This window comes from Kogia breviceps, chromosome X (assembly GCF_026419965.1).
Source record: "Kogia breviceps isolate mKogBre1 chromosome X, mKogBre1 haplotype 1, whole genome shotgun sequence".
Classification (NCBI taxonomy): domain Eukaryota; kingdom Metazoa; phylum Chordata; class Mammalia; order Artiodactyla; family Physeteridae; genus Kogia; species Kogia breviceps.
Window position 1 is genome coordinate 102,021,860 of NC_081330.1, and position 20,101 is coordinate 102,041,960.

The 20,101-nt window shown below is 42.3% G+C and overlaps 1 protein-coding gene across 7 annotated transcripts in view; it reads right to left on the reverse strand.

The window, feature by feature from the left end:
* The window catches only part of SYTL5 (synaptotagmin like 5), a 243,897-nt gene extending 240,671 nt beyond the window's left edge, over positions 1–3,226 (reverse strand). For 5 of the 7 annotated variants that reach the window (XM_067023039.1, XM_067023040.1, XM_067023037.1 and 2 more), the window contains exon 1: positions 2,804–3,187. The gene's annotated coding sequence lies outside the window, so the exon portion shown is untranslated. Of the gene's footprint in view, positions 1–2,803 lie in introns of all 7 variants that reach the window. The other 2 variants (XM_067023035.1, XM_067023036.1) reach the window with 1 other exon arrangement.
* Between the last annotated feature and the right edge of the window lie 16,875 nt (positions 3,227–20,101).

Sequence of the window (20,101 nt, forward strand, 5' to 3'; positions counted from 1 at the left end):
TCCAAGCTGGCAGTGATATACGCTCTCTTCTTTTCCTGCATCAACTTAAACTTTTGTGTGTGTGCTAAGAATCATCTTAACCATTTTCTGCAGTACATCTTCCACAGTAAGGAACAGAGCAGGCTCCCAAAGAAAATCGGTCACCCTAAATTGTCAGTATCTACTACTTGTTATGTTCTTCTTGCCCCTCCTGTTAAGTTGCTCTCCAGACTCCTAGGATCCAAATTAAAGACTCTGAGTTTGTGTAAACCAGAATTTCGGGGCATTGGTGCGAAACCACTAATTCGTTTTTTTTTATTGGTAAACCCCTTTCCGTTTGTCCCTGCGAAGTTGTGAAGCTCCCAAACTCAATAGTCTACTCACAGTACAACTATTTACTGAATGCTTACTCTGTTTCAGGAGCTGGAAGATCTGACCCACACTTAATATAATGCAAACCATACAAGCTGTATATATATATTTTTTTCTCTATATATATTTTTTTCTACTTGCAGTCTCTAAAAGTTAACACACTCTACAAAAGTCATTTAGCACCCTTAAAATACCATACCCTAGGGGGAAAATAATCCTGCTGTGAATGTGCTTTTGCTACATTGATTAATATTTAATGCTTTAGTTGGACCAATCATTAATATAATCACTGATTAAAACAGAACCATTTTCTTTCATGAGAGTCCAGCAGAGTTGCTGGCTAACTCTCAAAAGCCATCTATAAAGCCCATCTCCCCAGCCTCCTTCCCACTATACAAGCTAAAAAGCCAGATACTTTCCTGGTCTCCCTTGCCACTAAGGACTGTTATGTGGCCCAGCTTTGGCCAATGAAATACAAGGGAAATTCTGTTGGGGAATTTTGGGGAAAGCGATTTCTTCTCTGATAAGAGAAAGTTGCATGAGGGAAATTATTCTACCCCTTTCTACCCCGTTTTCTGCCTTTGAACATGGGATAAGGATGTAAATGTCTGGAGCTGTTAGAGCCATCTTGAAACCATGAAGGTAAGGCATTGACCCAGAACCCTGACACTGTTGGACCACTGAGCCAACTCCAGTGATCACCTGCTGTCAGCCTTCTCTAATTTGTTAAAGCCACTTTCAGTTGACTTTTCTGTTACTTGCAGCAAAAAAAGTCACAATTAATACATGGATGTTTTCTAGGAGTGACGAAAAAGCATGCCCAGGTGGTGTTCAAGGAATGGTAAACCCTATCTAAACTGCCAGATTCATGTATTCATTCAGACCCCCACACACACCAATTTAATAGGCTCCAAGGATACACAGATGAGATATTACCCTGCCTTCCAAGAAATTTTATCATCTTGAGCAAAACTGGTGTGCAAACCAAGAGTCACAAGATACAGAGGACAAGAGTCACATTATCTGAAACGTGGGAAACCTAACTCAGTTTGCGGGGCTCCCTGGGAAGAGCTTTGGAAAAAAAGGATCATCGCAGCTTCCACTTAACTCTAAAAAGTTACCCCTGAGGGCTGACTAAATGTCTCAGGTTTTACTGATTTTCTTCCAAGGGGGGGAGGGGAGGTGAAGGTTCATTTCTATAATCACAGATTGTAAACCAAATGATGATTCAGGAAAGAGCAGTTTATGAGGGGCCACCCAATCAACTGCCAGAAAAGCTGCTCCCACCATCTTTCTGTCTCCCCCAAAGCTAGAGAAAGAGTTGGTCTGGTGGGGGGCGAGGGGGCATATTACTTTCCTCCCATATCAGCAGGGCTGCTCATCTAGAACAGAAGAATTGTGCCGTGAATTAAGACCACCTGTTAACACTGTATCCAATCAAACAGATGATAAAGCAATCAGCCGTCAACATGAGCCACAAATGCACGCGTTCTAGGTTTTTCCTCTGCTACTTTTAAGCAAAAAAGGACAGCAACAATTGGTACCTATTTAATAGTCACAGAAACACTTGCGCTTAATGGTAGAGAAAGGGGAAAGCACCCTCCCCGCGGTGATTTTTCTAAAGGCAATTAATGGAAGCATTCCCCCTCCCACGCCCCTGCCACCCCCAGCCACATGCACTGGTAGAGGAAAAGGAAAACTAACATGCAGCTTTGCATTCTTAAATCCTTATAAAGAAAGAGTGCTCGTTGATTTTCTTGCAAAAGAAATAATAGGTTTTGAGGCATCTCAGAAAATAAGACCGGCGGTAACCTCCTAAAATTTTCCTGGAATACAATACATTCAAAATAAAATATTCAAGAGAGTCCTTCAGTGAATTGTTTCAACATGATCGTGGCATTCACACTAATCGTGCCTCCGGAACACTGTGATTCGGTCAATGGTGCCGAGATTGATATGCAGCAACTGCGGTTACCTTACAGCTCTGGCACGTCCTGGGCTGGAGAGGCTTGTTCCAAGATCCCAACTCAGGCTACAGTAAAACATCTGCCACCTCGCCGAGAATGAGGAAACCGCCCTGGCAAGGGATTCCAGCTCAGCCTTCCAGCTTTCTTGCCACCTCCGCCCCCCAAATGCCACCTCTGAGAATCACCCAGGAAGAAAGTGGGGGAGTAGGGAGACACAAGAAACAAATAGAACATTCCTAGCCCCATAAACGCCGCATCCGGACATTTGAAGATACCCGGGAAATTAAGAATATGGCCCCAGAGTTTGGCTTGTTTGGGGTCTGGGCATGGATTTGAGCTTCTCTGTTGCGTTTTAAAAATCAAACTTTCAGTCTCCAACGGAGAGAACCAGAGGGTGGAAGCAAAGGCAGACCTAGACACAGACTAGGAGACCCCCCCCCTCCCCCCGAGTCACCCAAGCAAGCATCCAAAGACGAGAAACTTACCTGACCGTCACCTAGACGGAAAAGCGGCTAGTCCAACCTCAGTAGAGGGCCGGGATTCAGGGGTGAGTCGCTGAAGCTGGAGATGAAAGCAGACCCCAGGCGGGAGGCGAAGTCCCGCTCCGAAACCTGGGGAGCCGAGTGACTCACGCGCTCGGCGCCCGCCTCTTGCGCCGCCCGCCCCCGGCAGGTACCTGGTCGGAGCGCTGGGAGGCGTCTCCAGCCGCCCTTAAGCACAGCGCCCTCTGCCCGACGCCCCTAGGCGGCAGCGCCAGAGCGCACGCAGCGGGAGCCGCGCCAGGCACAGCCCACCCCTCGAGACGACCGCTGCAGGACGAGCGCCTCCGTCGTGGGTCTCTCCTCTCCGCCGCCACCCCGGGACCCGCTGCCCCTGGGCTGCCCATCTGAGCTCAACACAGCTTCCGTGTGTCATCTGGACACGGCATTGCCAAGGCCCTCCCCCAGGCGGTGCCGGCAGGCTCCGGGGACGCACCACCAACCCGGCAGGGCCCCCCTGCCCTGCGCTGCCACCCTCGGTGTCCCCCTTGTGGCGGCGCCAGAACCCACCCAGCCCAGAAACGAGCACAGCTGGCGCCTCAAGATCCCAGGTGTATCCTTTCCTTTAGGTCTCCCCTCTCCACGGACCCTTATCTTATCCCCAGGGCTGCCCATCCCACACACTTTCCACCTGCCAGCTGGATTTGGCAATGCCCAGACCCTCTCACAGTTGGTTCTATGACTGGGGACCCCCTACTGCCCACCACAGCCAATGCACAAATGACTCCCATATGCTTGGAGTCCCCTGCCTTGCAGAGGTGGCTTTGAACCTCTACCCTCTCAGATCCTCCAGGGTCCTGGAAGAGTGCAGGGGGCATGATGGGACCCTGGTGCAAGGGGGCACCCTCCTATTCTGACTTAGGGTGGGAAGAGCAGCTTAGGCCCTACCCAAGCTTTGTTGGGACAGTCAAGGTGCCATATAGTGCCAGGACTTACAGAAGTAATATTTCCGGCAAATATGGATTGGAAATTCTGCCTTGGGGCCTGGCATTTTTCTGGTAGAGGTAATCTTGCTCTGCTGGGTGGAGGGGTGTGATGAGACCACAGTCCTGCCTTCATCGTATCAAAACTGGGAGGAAGAGCATGTAGAATAAGAATCCCATTAGTATTGGCAAGTGTGAGGGATTACAGAATTGAGAGAGAAAGAGACAAGAATGGGGAGAGAGGGCACATTTTCCGAACTTAAGGACAGCATTTCAGCTGCCATACTTCCTACAACTCTGGTCAAGAATGGAAGGTTGCTGCCCATTCAGAAAAGTGGGTAATCTCCCCCAACACACACCCCTTCTCATCATCCCAATGCTTTTTTTAAAAAATACCATTGTAAACCTAGATCTCCCCCACAATGGGCAGAGACTATGACATTCATTTCAATGTTCCAATAACCCAGCACACAGCCTGACACTCAGTGGAAAACAAATTTTTATTGAAAGCTCAAAGGTCTAACATTCAGGACCTTCCCACCCCTGCCTTCCACCAACACCTCTATACTTTTCATCTTTTCCCAACTATTTCCTTTTACTTTTCTTCCTTATCTATACCTACTTTCCTGAATAATATCATCCCTCAGCTTCTCTATCTCTATTCTCTACATTTATAAGGTGCTGTTTCTTTTCTAACTTTATTTTTTCTCTTCTTCTAAAGTGTCCCCTACTCTGCATTCTCCCTTGCTATCTTATTTTCAAGGTTCATCTCAATGAATTGCTTTTTTGTTTTAAGCTATTAGGTACTTGGATCAAAATTCTTACCTATCATAAATCCTATATTCCCCTAGAATGTGTGCGTGTGTGTGTGTGTGTGTGTGTGTATCTAAGACAATGTCTCTTTTCGTGCAAGATGATCAACCATAAGCATTACTAGAATCATATCGTCATCCATTCAATTCAACTCACAGCTATTATGCACCTACCATGTACTAGGACATTGTGTTAGGTCCTGGGCTTACAGAGATGAATAAGGCAAAGTCACTAATGTCAAGAATGCCATACACTATACACCAAAGGGTGGGGGAAGGGAGAGCAGACAATAAACAAACTCCCGCAGCAATGCTATAAGAGGGATGTGTACAAGGTGCTGTGGGCATGAGAAGGGAGTTCACAGCCCTCCATGGAGGAGGTGCGTGTGGCCATGAAACATTAAACCAGAAGATAATTGAACTGAGCCTTGAAGAAAGACTAGGAGTTTTCCAAGAAAATAATGATGGGAGAAATATACAGAAGTTGAATAATTTACTTTGAATGCTTAATTTGTGTCTCCTTTCTCTTGTGATGGCATCTTCTTTGGGCAGATAATGTCCAAGACAGCTCCAGAGATGAAATAGTTCTCCTCCTAATAGCTCCAGCAAAGCTCCAGGGATTGGCTCTGCTTGGGTCATGTGTCAATTCCTGAACCAATCACCATGGGCCAGGTAGGTAGTGTGTTCTGATTGGCTACCCTGGGTCATGTGCCCATTCCTGTCAGTCTGTTTTGGAGGGGAACGTGATGGATAGATTGATAGCCTTACCTGACAAGGAACGTACACCTCTTAAAGAAAAAGATGCTAGGAAAGATGTGGACAAAAGTAACATGTCATTGCCCTGAAAAAGCTCTCATTTTGCAAAATAACACACTAAAATTAACAAGGCTTCTAGAAAAAAAATAGAGTTAGGGGCAGATCACTCAAAACTTATGCAACTTTATTAGCAGAGCATTAATAAAATAAATAAATGAATATCTCAGACACACAGCTTGGTATGGCCAGAGGCTGCCTCAGGGGATATTAAAAGTGCAAGAAACCAAAAGAGAGGAAATTCTGACTTGACAGAGCTGAGACAGTGTACACAGAAGTGGAGCTCGAAGACATGAGGCTACCATTAAGGTAAGCACAGGAGGAAGTGCAATCTACCTGGAGCAAGAACCATGCAAGGCTTCCTTAGGGAGGAAGCCCTTGGTGCAGACACACTTTTCATTTTCTTAAAATAAAGCTAAAAAGGCTTCTGATTGTGCAGCAGCCAAGTCAAGTCCTTTTTCCTTTCATGCTGAAGGCTATAATTGTACTCCAACACAATTTCCACTTTATACAGACATTGTTTCCCTATTTGCAATTGCATATAAACAATTCTTATAGAAAATGTGTTCTACCAGAAGAGACAGTGTATATTTATTTATTACCTATCAAATATTTATCAAGCACCTGTGATCTAATCCAGTCATGTGTTTTAAAATTCCAATTATTTGCTAATGACTCCCATATTTCTATCTCTGGTCCAGACATTTCCTCTGAATTCCAGACACTTATCCAGCAACCTGCTTAACATTCTCACTTGGATGACTAATAGGAATCTGGAACTTACCTTGTACAAAATCCAACTCTTGATATTTCCAACCAGATCTTCTGTTCAGGTCTTCCTCATATTGTCGAATGGCAACTCTATCCATATTGATGCCCAAGCTAAAAATCCTTAGATCATTTTTTTTTCCTCTGCAATCAAAGAAAATTGTTTTCTTTTTAATTTTTTAAAATTTTATTGGAGTATAGTTGATTTAGAATGTTGTGTTAGTTTCAGGTGTACAGCAAGGTGAATCAGTGATATATATATTATATCTATATATATATCTCCATTCTTTTTCACATTCTTTTTTTTTAATTTTAAAGAGCAGTAGATCTTTTATTTTTTAACATCTTTATTGGATTATAATTGCTTTACAGTGGTGTGTTAGTTTCTGCTTTATAACGAAGTGCATCAGCTATACATATACATATATCCCCATATCTCCTCCCTCTTACACCTCCCTCCCACCCTCCCTATCCCACCCCCCCAGGTGGTCACAAAGCACCTAGCTGATCTCCCTGTGCTATGTGGCTGCTTCCCACCTGTTTTACATTTGGTAGTGTATATATGTCCATGCCACTCTCTTACTTCGTCCCAGCTTACCCTTCCTCCTCTCTGTGTCCTCAAGTCCATTCTCTACGTCTGCGTCTTTATTTCTGTCCTGCCCTTAGGTTCTTCAGAACCATTTTTTTTTAGATTCCATATATATATATGTGTTAGCATACAATATTTGTTTTTCTCTTTCTGACTTACTTCACTCTGTATGACAGACTCTAGGTCCATCCACCTCACTACAAATAACTCAATTTTGTTTCTTTTTATGGCTGAGTAATATTCCATTGTATATATGTGCCACGTCTTCTTTATCCATTCATCTGTCAATGGACACTTAGGTTGCTTCCATGTCCTGGCTGTTGTAAATAGAGCTGCAATGAACATTGTGGTCCATGTCTCTTTTTGAATTATGGTTTTCTCAGGGTATATGCCTAGTACTGGGATTGCAGGGTCATATGGTAGTTCTATTTTTCATTTTTTAAGGAACTTCCATACTGTTCTCCATAGTGGCTGTATCAATTTACATTCTAACCAACAGTGCAAGAGGGTTCCCTTTTCTCCACACCCTCTCCAGCATTTAGTTTTTCAGATTCTTTTCCCACATAGGTTGTTACAGAATATTGAGTAGGGTTCCCTGTGCTATATAGTAGGTCCTTATTAGTTACCTATTTTATATATAATAGTGTGTATATGTTAATCCCATTCTCCTAATTTATCCCTTCCCCTCCCCTTTCCCCTTTGGTAACCATAAGTTTGATTTTGAGATCTGTAAGTCTGCTTCTGTTTTGTAAATAAGTTCATTTGTATCATTTTTATTAGATCCCACATATAAGTGATGTCATATGACATTTGTCTTTCTCTGTCTGACTTACTTCACTTAGTGTGACAATCTCTAGGTCCATCCGTGTTGCTGCAAATGGCATTATTTCATTCTTTTTTATGGTTGTGTAATATTCCACTGTGTGTATATATTCCACATCTTCTTTATCCATTCATCTGTTGATGGACATTTAGGTTGCTTCCATATCTTGGCTATTGTAAATAGTGTTGCAATGAACATTGGGGTGCATGTATTGTTTTGAATAACGGTCTTCTATGGATATATGTCCAGGAGTGGGATTGCTGGATCATTTTTGACTTCTCTCTTTCCCACACCCCTAATCCAATACATTAGCAAACACTGCTTCTTATACCTTCAAGACACATCTAGAATCCAGCCACTTCTTACAACCTGCACTGCTACCATCCTAGTCCAGTCACCATCATCTCTGCTGTGTTATTACAAACAGCCCAACTGGTCTCCTTGCTTCTGCCCTTTGCCCCCTCTAGTCTATTCTCCCACAGTGGCTGGAATGATCCTTTAAAAATACAATGCCATGTTGATAGTATATATGCTTGATAGTATATACAAGGGTATTGATAGTATATGCAAGGGTATATACTATCAATATGACCTATCGTTGATGTTGACCTTGGTCACCTGGCTGAGGAAGTGTTTGGCAGTTTTCTCTACTTTAAAGTTACTGTGTTTTCCCTTTTCATACTGTATTCTTTGGAAGAAATTCACAACCCACACTTTTTTTTTTTTTTTTTGGCTGTGCTGTGCAGTATGCGGGATCTTAGTTCCCTGACCAGGGATCGAACCCACACCCCCTGCAGTGGAAGCATGGAGTCTTAACCACTGGACTGTCAGGGATGTCCCACAATCCACACTTGCAAGGAATGGGAAGTTATGTTCCATCTCCTTGAATGTGAGGCATCTGCATAAATTATTTGCAGTTTTTCTGAACATGAAATTTGTCTATTCTCTATAATTTATTAATAATTCAATCCTTGATTTGTTAAAAAATTACAATTCTTCTCTACAATTTATTAATAATTCAATCCTTGATTTATTAAAAAATTACAACTCCAGGGCTTCCCTGGTGTTGCAGTGGTTAAGAATTCCCCTGCCAACGCAGGGGGCACGGGTTCAAGCGCTGGTCCGGGAAGATCCAACACGCCACAGAGCAACAAAGCCCGTGTGCCACAACTACTGAGCCTGCGCTCTAGAGCCCCTGAGCCACAACTACTGAGCCTGCATGCCACAACTACTGAAGCCCACGTGCCTAGAGCCCATGCTCCGCAACAAGAGAAAGCACAGCAACGAGAAGCCCGTGCACTGCAATGAAGACCCAATGCAGCCAAAAATTAATTAATTAATTAAAACAAAATTACAATTCCAAACACGTCATTCATCTGTTCAGAATTCCCCATTGCCTCTCTGTCTCCCTCAGAGTAAAAACCCAATTCTTGCAATGGTCACTAAGTCCCTACATGATCTAAGTCCTGCCATCTTTCTAAACCTGTCCTCTTCCACTGTCTCCCTAGTTTCCTCCACTCTGTTCATACTGGCCTCCCCGCTCTTCCTTCCACATGTGAGGCTGGAGCACTGACAGTTCCCTCTGCCTAGAACTCTTCCCCCAAATATCATCAGGGCTCGCTCTCTCAGCAACTTTAGGTTTCTCTTCCAAAGCTCCCCGAGGTCTTCCTTGACTACCCAATTTAAAATACTGACTCTCCTACCTAACCCCAGCACTTCCTATCTCCGATTCCTGCTTTATTCCCCCCAGTCTCAGAGTTTTTATCCCATCTGACATACTAAATATTGTCTTCATTTATTTCTTTATTTTCTGTCTCCCACTTGTACAATATAAACACCATGAAAACATGTATTTCTGCTTTACTTAATGGAGTGTCCCTAGAGTCTAGAACAGGATCTGGCAGGTAGTAGGCAGTCGAGAAATATTTGAGTGCATATTTGCCTGCTATCTGCCAGGAACCATTCTAGGCATTAGGAGTATAGCAGTAAATTAAAAAGTTAAAAGAGATAAAGCCTCCCCATCGTGTGTGTGTGTGTGTGTGTATATGTGTGTGTGGGGGGGGGGGGGGTGGGTGTGTGGGTGTGTGTTCAACTCCCTAAATACTATCTGCTAGAAAGCATGACCTGTTTCAGTATCATTCAGCCTATTCAGCATGGACAAGCAAAGCTGTCACGCTTAAGAGAACAAATAATGAATATTATTCAATAAGGATCCCCCCACATACATACTTGTAAATTATATCAAGTCTGATGTGTTGCTTGATTTTTTTCTTTAAATCTGAAAAGCCGAATTAATCATTGTCTGATTCCACTGAACCCTTTCTTCAGAGGTAGACATTTCTATGACATCTTGGCATTAAATGATCACAAGCTGACTATAAATCTGTAAATCTGTTTTGTCATGGAAAGAGTCCATTGTTATCAGTACCTGACATAAAATAAAAGGTCTGAAAAGTAAAATTACAAGGAGGCCACATGGCACCGAAATAACATGATCGGAGTAGCATACTCGTCTTACGGGGCAGCACATAATTAAATGGCAAATGAGACAGGGAGAGAGAGAATGGGTTGTAAACTCAGAGGAGGATAAATAATTTGAGTATCTGGGTCTAAGGGTTGGGTGTTTTTGCATTTCCAGTCCATTGAATACAGCACCCTTGGAGTTGGGAAGTGTCATGCTAGGATAGCTGGTGGGATTTGCTCTTCCTGTACCGCCTTTTATCTTCTGGTTCATCTCTAGGCTTTTTTTTTTTTTGCGGTACGCGGGCCTCTCACTGCTGTGGCCTCTCCCGTTGCGGAGCACAGGCTCCGGACGCGCAGGCCTAGCGGCCCTGGCTTACGGGCTTAGTTGCTCCGCGGCATGTGGGATCTTCCCGGACCAGGGCACGAACCCGTGACCCCTGCATCGGCAGGCGGATTCTCAACCACTGCGCCACCAGGGAAGCCCCATCTCTAGGCTTTTGATACCAAGGGTGGCCAGGAGGCCAAGAAGAGTTGAGCTGCTTAAGACGGTTCTTCCCTCTAAGTATCAGGAAATGATTTCTTACGAAACCAAACACTAGAGCACCATCATCAAGTGGGGAGGTACTGAATTTTCCCACTTGAGTTCCATTATTCCTCTTGAGGGCCTTGCAATCTTCTAGCTGTTTCCACTACCACTGTGGCCCCCAGAGGCTCACTGTTCGCTCATTAAAATTTTGGCATGTGCTGTACACCTGAAACTAACACGGTACTGTAAACCAACTATAGTTCAATTTTTTAAAAGTAAAGGAGATTTTAAAACATAAAAGATAAATAAATAAATACATGACTTTTAAAATGAAAAAAAAAAAACCTTTGGCATGGGGTAGAACAGTTGTGACAATGTGAAATTTTAAGTGAGAATCCTATAACATACCAAGAGAGAAAAAAATAAAAAGTATTGTAGAAAGAATCAGTTATCTCCAGTAATAAAGAAAAACACATTAATCTAGTATTTATTTATGAAGATCTTCACATGTGTCTTTGATATTCCTCCTAGCAGCCTTAAAAGATAAGGTAGGTATTATCGTGCCCATTTTACTGATGAGAAAACTGAGGCTCAGAATGTTTAAATGCTTTGTCTATGGGCACATAGCCAGTCAGTGAAACAGCCAGAATTCAGACTAAGGTCTATTCTATAAGTCTGGTGCTTGTATCAGTTAGCCCTAGCCATAAACTGCTTCAAAAGTCAGTGGCTTAAAACCAGAATCGTTTACTCTCATGTATCTGCAGGTTAGATGAGAGTCGGCTAATTTAGGCTGAGCTTGGTTGGAGGTGACTCTGGTGCATTGAGTCTGTTATCACATGGGACTACAAGGCTGGTGCCTGCACGCTCTTCTTATGGTAATAGTACAAGGGCAAGACACAAGAGAAAACTTGCAAAGTCTCTTGGCAGGCTCAGAACTTGTGCAGCATCATTGCCTCCTCATTCTATTGGCCAAATAAAATCCTTTGGCTGAACGCAAAGCCAAGGGACAGAGAAGTGCACCCAACCCAGGAAGGCACTGCAAAGTTAGATGGCAATGGCCATCTATATAGGAAGGGACAAGGAACTAGAGCCATCAGTGTATTCTACCACAATGCTCTTCCCCATGGTACCAGGCAACTTCTCCACACAGGTTTCTCATCTACATTCTAGCTCCCTACGGCTGACACAATAGATGTCTATTCTGTCCTCAAACTAGAGTCAAAGGACATATTCCTGCTTTGCCACCCATCATGGCTCTCCCACTGCATTTGTCTCCGTCAGTCTTGTCTGGGTTATTAATTCAAACTATCATCTCACCCTTCCGGGGAGACCTACCCCCAAAACACAGGGGAGTGGTCTCATCTAAGTTCACCCTGTGCACATTTACAACATAGAAACCCCTACAAGTCCGAAGAATCATAAAATTCATACAATAAGATTCCTATGCATCCATCAGGAGTAGATTTAAACCCTATGTATTTAAACTCTCCTAGCTGGACCCTTATTCTTTGATGCCTAACTCTTCATTCATTCATCCAATGCATTTGGCAATTTTTTGTTAACTACATACTGTGGGTCGGGCATTGTGCGAGGTAATGCAAAAATGAGCAGAGTAGCCGCAGGTCTTGCCCTCACAGAGCTTTGTTTTTTTCCCGGTAAATTAATATGTATGTTAATGAATTCATGTCGGGCTTCCCTGGTGGCGCAGTGGTTGAGAATCCGCCTGCCGATGCAGGAGACACGGGTTCGTGCCCTGGTCCGGGAAGATCCCACATGCCGCGGAGCGGCTAGGCCCGTGAGCCATGGCCACTAGGCCTGTGCGTCCGGAGCCTGTGCTCCGCAACGGGAGAGGCCACAACAGTGAGAGGCCCGCATACCGCAAAAAAAAAAAAAAAAAAAAAAAAAAAAAAAAAAAAAAGAATTCATGTCATGTTATACTTACTCACATTTGCATAAATTATTTGCATCCTAACCAGAATATTAACCCAAAATGTGACCCATTTTTGTCATGTCTGGCCCTGATGGGATAAGGAAGACTTTCTGAGCAGGAATGCTTTTCAGCTGTCTGTACATCACACCCCCTAACTTCTCACGGATAGTAAGTTCCTAGAATGAAACCTCTCTGCCCACAGTGGAGGGATGCTGGCAAAACCCTGTCTGGATGGTAAAGGCCAGGTGATCACCCCAGAAGGTGATTTTGTGGGTACTTAGCACTCTTCAATGAAAAAAAATACACAAGTATCTTTAAGTACCTTAGCCATGTCACCTCTCTGGCCTCTGTTCCCTCATCTGTAAAAATGGAGATAATCAGAGTAGTTATTCATAGAATTATTGTGAAGTTTAAATAAGATAATCTACATAAGCACTTAGCACAGTGCTTACCACATTACAGACACTGAATGAATACTTAGCTGTTATTATTGTGTCCTATAAGCACAGCTGGATAGATGAAGGATATGAAACAAATTGAGGAAATTATTCTTGTCTCTAAGAATCTAATAATCCATTTCAGAAGAAAAGGCGTATATTAAACAACAAGGGAGAAATCACAAGATGATTGCATTAGTTAAGTTTCTTTCATTTGCAAGCAACAGAAATTAACTTTGTCTTATTTAAGAGAAAAGATTGAGAGTCAGAGCAAATTCATTGTAATGATTCAGGGCTGTTCCACAGCCTCACAAACAAGTTCAGCTCCTAAACCTTGACATGGACAAGAAGCAAGCCAGCTCTAGAAATTCAACAGCAAGAGCTGGGTGTGGATCTTGGGTCTCTTGAGTTCAGCGAGTAAGGTGACTTCAGCTCTTAACACCTCCCAATCTTGGGTTCCTGTGTCCCAAGGTTCAAATTTCCAGGAGGAAGAACCTGGTTGGCCCGGCTTGTGTCAGTTCTCTACCTCTAGATTGATTCATTAGTGTGGTCTCCTATCAGACATGGCAAGCCACAGGGGTGTCATGTCCTATATATTGGAAGGCTTTTCCCAGATGTCAATAGGGAACTCCGGGAATAGTTGGTCTGCTGTTACCTCTTTGCCCTCATCTCCTACAGTGCTCCAGACACTCTGACCTTGCTTTTCTTCAAAACAGCCAGACACATAGTGCCTCAGGAACTTTCTACTTGCTATTCCCTTCGCAAGGCATGTTGTTCTCTTAAATAACCCCATGAGTCACTTCCGTATCTCCTTCATATGTTTAGTCGAATGTTATCTGCTCAGCAAAGCCTTCCCTGACAAAGTTACTTATTTTATTTATTTTTCAAGGTAAAAAAATTTTTTTAGGCCGTGCCACGCGGCTTGTGGGATCTTAGTTCCCCAACCAGGGATCGAAACGGGCCCTCGGCAGTGAAAGCACGGAGTCCTAATCACCGGACTGCCAGGGAATTCCTGACAAAGTTATTTAAAATGGCAACATACCCCTCAGACCTCCATATCCAGCACTTCTTTTTTTAAATTAACATCTTTATTGGAGTATAATTGCTTTACAATGGTGTGTTAGTTTCTGCTTTATAACAAAGTGAATCAGCTCTACACATACATATATCCCCCATATCTCTTCCCTCTTGCGGCTCCCTCCCTCCCACCCTCCCTATCCCACCCCTCTAGGTGGTCACAAAGCACTGAGCTGATCTCCCTGTGCTATGCGGCTGCTTCCCACTAGCTATCTATTTTACATTTGGTAGTGTATATATGTCCATGCCACTCTCTCACTTCGTCCCAGCTTACCCTTCCCCCCCACCGGGCCCGCAAGTCCATTCTCTACATCTGTATCTTTATTCCTTTCCTGCCCTTATGTTCTTCAGAACCATTTTTTAAAAAATTTTTAAAGATTTTTTTAGATTTTATATTTGTGTTATCATACGATATTTGTTTTTTCTCTTTCTGACTTACTTCACTTTGTATGACAGTCTCTAGATCCATCCATGTCTCTACAAATGACCCAATTTCGTTTCTTTTTATGGTGGAGTAATATTCCATTGTATATATGTACCACATCTTCTTTATCCATTCACCTGTCAATGGGCATTTAGGTTGCTTCCATGACCTGGCTATTGTAAATAGTGCTGCAACGAACATTGGGGTGCATGTGTCTTTTTGAATTATGGTTTTCTCAGGGTATATGCCCAGTGGTGGGATTGCTGGGTCATATGGTAGTTCTCTTTGTAGTTTTTTAAGGAACCTCCATGCTGTTCTCCAGAGTGGCTGTATCACATACACACTTCTAATCCCTCTTTCTCTGCTCTCTTTCTCTCTCAAGTATTTAAAACCTGAAGTACCAGTTAGCTACTTCTGCATAACAAAATATTGCAAACGTAGCAGCTTAAACAACCTCCATTTTATCTAGGTTTTAGACTGTGGGTTGGTTGTGCAGTTCTTTTGGCCTGGACTGACTCAGCTGACCTCTCCTGGGTTTGCTCATGCGTCTGTGGTCAGCTGGCAGGCCAGCTGATGGCTGTACAATCCAGAATGGCCTCATTCACATTTCTAGTGGTTGGCAGGCTGAGGGACCTCTGTTCTCTTCCATGTAGCTTTCTCATCTTCCAGCAGTCTTCCTTGGAATCATTCACATAGTGGTTTGAGGGTTTCAAGAGCAGTAAGGGAGTAAGCCCCAGTGAGCTAGCACTTTTCAAACCTTGCTTGTGTTTGTATCTTATTTGCTAATGTCCTATTGGCCAAAGTAAGTCACGTGACCAGCCAAGATTTAAGGGGTTGAGAAACAGACTCCAATGCTTGGTAAGAAGAGCTGCAAAGTCATATTGCAAAACAACACAATAACAGGGTGTACAAAGAGGGGTGGGAAAAATCCGTGGCCATACTTGCAATCTACCACATCTTCTAACATATCATGTAATTTACTTATTATTTTGCTTACTGTAAAAATGAGTCTCCATTCATTCGTGAATCCCTGCCACAAGAGTAACACTGGGTGGGGAGAGATTTGTGTGGAGTAATTAGTTTCAGTTTCATTGCCCACACTGAAGAAATGGAGTCTATTTATGTGAGAAGCTTTCCTTTGAGTTGAGCACATCCATTGCCACATTTGTGTGTTACAAATTCTGAACAGTCTTTTAAGTGTTTTAATAGCACATGTGTTAACTACTCTAGTAATTACACAGACAAAAATCAACATCCCACATGAACATTTAAATGAATGAAAATCAACCTAATGGCCTCTCCTGGGGAGAGGATTATCATGCAATGAACATTTGCTCTAACTGATATTACATATGCAGATGAGATTTTAATTTTGATATACTTTCACATGGACGTATTTTTCAGTTCAATGCAAATCTACTTATAGCATATCATTAAGGCTGAATCAGTCTCTTTTCTAGTGTGTGTATGTGTGTGGTTAATGTTGATATAGACAATGAGGCTTAATTTTCAGAATATCAGATGTTCTATTCTGCTCACCACTTCCCCACCCCCAATGTCATCATTATTATGGATAACTTTAGTTTTTAAATGGGGACGTGATGTCTTACCCTCCTACATTTTTTATTCTTTTCTCATCTCCAGCCATACTCTCCCACTTTCCCCAATGTCACCCTATACTTGTGTGTTTGTTAAGATTATTATAAGGGCACAATGCTGTCATCATATCAACTCACTTAACCTCTCAAAGAAGAAAGGAAGGAAGAAAAAAGAAAGGAAGGAAGAAAGGAAGGGAGCTAGAATCAAGTGAACACTTACTCTGTGCCAGGCATTAAAACTCTAGACTAGGGACTTCCCTGGTGGTCCAGTGGTAAAGAATCTGCCTTACAATGCAGGGGACACGGGTTCGATCCCTAGTTGGGGAACTAAGATCCCACATGCCACAGGGCAAGTAAGCCTGTGTGCCACAACTACTGAGCTTGCGCACCTCAACTAGAGCCTGCATGCCGTAAACTACAGAGCCCGCATGCTCTGGAGCCTATGCGCCAAACTAGAGAAGAGAAAACCCGCATGCCACAACTAGAGAGAAGCCCAGGCACCACAACAAAGAGCCCACATGCTGCAACGAAAAGATCCCGCATGCCTCAACGAAGATCCCACATGCTGCAACTAAGACCTGACACAGCAAAAAAATAAATTAAATAAATAATAAATAAATCTTTTAAAAAAAAACCTCTAGACTAATCCTGTGAGATAGATATTATTGTCCCCATCTCATAGCTAAGAAAACAAAGGCACAAAGAGTTTAATTTACCAAAGGTCATAAAACTACTAACTGGCATATCTGGCATTGAGCCTAGGTCTGTGAGAACAAAAGTTTTCTCAAATCCTAGCAAAGGTGGACTGGAGTAGAACTTTTTGAGAATGCTATTAACAGTCTCTCCTAGAAAGTATTTACATTTCTGATAAAAATGTTTGAGCACTTTTCTGGTAACTGTTGATTAGATTTAAAGCCCTGTCTGGGAAGTTAAATTTATGCTCCCAATGCATTAACCACAGAACCAAATATCTTTCTTATGTGTATCCTAGAACCAGATCTTCTTTCTATTATTTAGTTTAACATCAGCATCTAACCACACTCTTACTCTATTAAAAATAAACACTTCCGGGGCTTCCCTGGTGGCGCAGTGGTTGAGAGTCCGCCTGCCGATGCAGGGGACGTGGGTTCGTGCCCCGGTCCGGGAGGATCCCACATGCCACGGAGCGGCTGGGCCCGTGAGCCATGGCTGCTGAGCCTGCGCGTCCGGAGCCTGTGCTCTGCAACTGGAGAGGACACAGCAGTGAGAGGCCTGCGTACCGCAAAAAAAAAATAATAATAAATAAAAATAAACACTTCCACTGGTACTCTCAGACATTGCTGGTAGGAGTATAAATATGTACCTCCACTTTGAAAAATTGGCAGTACATCCAAAAGCTATGCTTATGCAAACCCTATGACCCAGCAATTCCACACCAGAGTATGTATTGAAGAGAAATTAGTGCACGTTCCACCAAAAGACTTGTACAAGAAGGGTTACAACTGCATTATTTCTAATAGCCAAATGCTGGAAACAACTCTAATGTCCAACAATAGGTAAAGAGACAAGTAAATTTTGGTATATTCATACAGTGGAATACTACACAGCAATAAAAAGGAATGAACTAGTGCTGCACATGAAAACACTGTTGATGCTCACGGGCATCTTTTGTAGAGCAAAAGAAGGCCAGGCAAAAAAGAAGACATGTGGTATGATTTCATTTATTACAAAGTTCAAGAACAAGCAAAACTTATCAATGGTTACCTGGGTATGTCAAAGTAGTATTGACTGGGAACAGACATGAAGGAGCTTTCTGGAGTGGTGGGAATGTTCTGTACCATGATCTGGATGGTGGTTACACAAGGGTAAAAATTCATCAAGCTGTACACTCAGGATTAACATATTTAACTGCATGTATGTTATACTTCAAAAATATATATAAAAACTCCAATTCCAGAAAGATTCTTCACATTCACTTGCTGCAAGTTTGAATAAAACCTTTGACACATACTGGCAATCACTTTGTCTGAGAAATTGCTTTAACATGGACCAGCTCCAATGTCATGTGCTTTAAATGCACTGAATAAAATTATACCTTTTGCTGTTATTTATCTACCCAGAGGGCAACCTATTCTTTACTGCTCTGCTTAAACTCCCCCTTCATCCCTGGTACATCTATGGCTTGTATTACATTTAGCTCTCAGAGGAATAGTTGACGTCCATCTATTCATGCACTGTCAACCAGTTCGACAGTACTTTCTCTGTCTTTCATGTTATTGTTTCCCCACAGTTCCTGCCTCACTGCAATGCTGATTAAGGAGCTCTAGTATAGTTGTTGAATTAAACCACAGCATAAATTGCTTCATCTATTTCACTCACATCTTATTTCTCCAAAGAGATGAACAATTTGGGACAAGTTTAACATGTATACTTTTCTCCCTAAGCATTCTTTGCTCCAAGATTTCCTTTTCCCTACATCTATCAGATGCCCAGAAAAAGTAAGGTGATGCTAAAAGACTGTTGCACATTATTGCCAAGAGGCCCATGAAAGAGAAAGAACCATGTCATTCTTTTTTATATGTAAATCTGTGATATTTGCCTTAATACATATGTACTTGTGACAAGCCCTTTGGATTTCCATATACATATATGTCAGATATATGTATATATCAGATATATTTACATACCATGAAATTCACCCATTAAAATTTTTTTTTGGCCATGCCACATGGCTTGTGGGATCTAGTTTCCCGACCAGGGATTGAACACAGGCCCTCAGAAGTGAAAGCACAGAGTCCTAACCACTGGACCGCCAGGGAATTCCTGAAATTTACCCATTTAAAGAGTACAATTCAATAGTATTTAGTATATTCACAGAGTTGTACAACTATCACCACAATCAATTTTAGAATATTTTCATCACTCCAAAAACAAACCCCATATCCATCAGCAATCACTCCCCATTTTCTCCCAATTCTTCAGCCCTAGGCAACCAATAATCTACTTTCTGTCTCTACAGAATGGTCTATTATGGGTGTTTCATAAATGGAAGCACACAATGTGTGTTCTTTTGTGACCAGCTTCCTTCATTTAGCATAATGTCCTCAAGGTTCATGCATGTTGTAGCATGTGTCAGTACTTCATTCATTTATTTATTTTACTTAGTAATATTCCATTGTATGGACATATCACATTCTATTTATCAGTTTATAGATGTTTTTGGTTGTTTCTACTTTTTGGCTGTTATGAATAATTCTCCTATGAACATTTATATGTAAGTTTTTGTGTGAACATATATTTTCATTTTTCTTGGGTGTCTACCTAGAAGTGGAATTGCTGGGTCATGTGCTTAACTCTGTGTTAATCTATGAGGATTCCAATTTCTCCATATCCTCATCAACACTTATTATTATCTTTTTTAAAAAAATTATAGCCATCCTAGTGGGTATGAAGTAGTATCTCATTGTGGTTTTGATTTACATTTCCCTAATGATTAATCATGTTGAGCATCTTTTCATGTGCTCATTGGTCATTTGTATATCTTCTTTGGAGAAATGTCTATTTAGATCCTTTGACCATCTTTAATTGGAGTGTTTGGGGATGATTCTTACACAGAGGAAAATAAAAATATGAAACTTAAGAGGACGCATTGTTAACTGAAAAAAACTATACAACCTAAAAGTTGAGAATTCTGTTTTATTTGGCGGACTTTCTGAGGACTTCAAGCCCGGGAGGCTGCCTCTCAGACAGCTCTGAGGGACTGCTCGGGAAGAGGACAGGGAGGAACCAGGATGTATAGGAGTTTTTGTAACAAAAACCAGGTACTTAGAACATCAAAATATTAGTGTTAATGAAAGAAAACCTGACATCTCAACTTAATGAATTTAGCCCTTTTCTTTGTATGGGAAGATGCAAGAGTCTGGGCTCATGGAAATCATTCCTTTGGTATGCACCTTAACTTATCTAGGGCCAGTATCCGGTTCTTTCCCATCCTAAGTTCCCTCAGGGCTCACCGTCAGGGCAGTGGTAGTGCCTGATGGCTTGATGGTCTCAGCATCCTTTGTTGATATGGCAGGCAACAT